Raw genomic sequence first — 2,119 nt, 5'->3', positions numbered from 1 at the left:
TAAACGCATCAAAACACGACTAAGGACCCTTTCGGGGACTTAAAACGATCATTAACGAAGCATAAAGGGGTTCGCGAACCTTGCATTTGCGAGATTATGCGATAATAATGGCTAAGGTTAAATCTCTCCCAAATCTCTCTAAGTATGTGAAATCTCTCCAAGTATGTGAAATCTCTCCCAAATCTCTCCAAGTATGTGAAATCTCTCCCAAATCTCTCCAATCATGTGAAATCTCTCCCAAATCTCTCCAAGTATGTGAAATCTCTCCCAAATCTCTCCAAGTATGTGAAATCTCTCCCAAATCTCTCCAAGCATGTGAAATCTCTCCCAAATCTCTCCAAGCATGTGAAATCTCTCCCAAATCTCTCTAACTATGTGAAATCTCTCCAAGTATGTGAAATCTCTCCCAAATCTCTCCAAGTATGAGAAATCTCTCCCAAATCTCTCTAAGAATGTGAAATCTCTCCAAGCATGTGAAATCTCTCCAAGTACGAGAAATCTCTCCCAAATCTGTCCAAGCATGTGAAATCTCTTCCAAATCTCTCTAAGTATGTGAAATCTCTCCCAAATCTCTCTAAGTATGTGAAATCTCTTCAAGTATGTGAAATCCCTCCCAAATCTCTCCAAGTATGTGAAATCTCTCCCAAATCTCTCCAAGTATGTGAAATCTCTCCCAAATCTCTCTAAGTATGTGAAATCTCTCCAAGTATGTGAAATCTCTCCCAAATCTCTCCAAGTATGTGAAATCTCTCCCAAATCTCTCCAAGTATGTGAAATCTCTCCCAAATCTCTCCAAGTATGTGAAATCTCTCCAAGTATGTGAAATCTCTCCCAAAATCTCTCTCGAACTTTTTATAGTCATCCGGGTCATCCCGACCCTTAACTTGGTCAAAAATCACGCAAAACGGAAAGATTTCTCGAAAAACAACTATATAGGACCGAAACCCCTCTTAAGAACCGAAACTCCTCTTAGGAACCGAAACCCCTCTTAGGAGCCGAAAGTGTCAGAACCGAAAGTGTCAGAAGCATCTCGGACCGAAACCTCAGCAGACCGAAGCTCAGCAGCGAGGACCGAACTTCGGCTCCCATGCGAGACCCTCGCACCCCCCCCCCCCACTTCGGACCTTCGGTCTTCCCTCCTACTCTCGGTTCCCTCTCGGTTCTCACACTCCTAAGAGCCGAACCTCGCAGGTTCGGTCCCTATTGTCCGGTTTTCGACTATTTTCGCCTCCTAAGCTCGTTTTTGACGTTTTTGACGGGATTTTTTCACCGAATTCATATTTTTATCATTTTTAACCCCCATAACTATTATTTTAATTATTTTTCAAAGATTTATTAATTATAAATCATTATTTTACAATAAGAAGAGTATTTTACACCACAAGTGGGTCAAGTGTGCCCACTTGCCTCCTATGTGTCACTTTCTCAGTGGTCCAACCTTATCCACATCACACAAACCAAGGCAAACATCCCTTCACCCTAGCCACTTGCTCCAGCAACCCTCCATATAAGGAAATGCCTGGGATTCCCTTGATCTTTTACTTCACCATCAAAATTATACACTTCTTAAACCATTAAGAGGGCCTCTTTTCTCTCAACTTGCAGCCACACTTTTGATGTATTCTTGAGTCATTTGTTCACTTATTGGTAAGTATTTCCATCTAACTCAAGTGTTATTACATGTTTTCATAACACTCTTGGATTAACGACTCATATCTTCACACCAAAAATCGTTCTTAGGATCATCCAAAACTTCGTGTGTTCATCAAGTGATCTAGACTTGAAACTCATCATCTTCAACCTTCCACTCTTCAAGAAATCACTCAAGGTGAGTTCATACCCCTACATTTTCTAGTTTTCTTCAGTTTTCAGGGGGGAATACAAGTTAAAACACCAAAACATATTCAAAACTCAACTTGACAGCTTACAACAGAAAAGTTGTGACCTGTTCACGAACTGTTTTACCAAACTTAAACTTAATATCTTTCAAAACTGTATAATATGCAAATAGTTCAGGTTTATACCTTTAAAATGACTACTTGCACATCTCCATATGATTTTTCTAAGATTTATGGTGATTTTTACAAAACTGCCTATCATTTCAGAAACGAATTCGGAC

The sequence above is a fragment of the Lactuca virosa genome, chromosome 3 (genome assembly GCF_052849685.1).
Source record: "Lactuca virosa cultivar CGN04683 chromosome 3, Lactuca_virosa_CGN04683_v6, whole genome shotgun sequence".
NCBI lineage: Eukaryota > Viridiplantae > Streptophyta > Magnoliopsida > Asterales > Asteraceae > Lactuca > Lactuca virosa.
Note: the sequence above shows the minus strand (reverse complement) of the source record.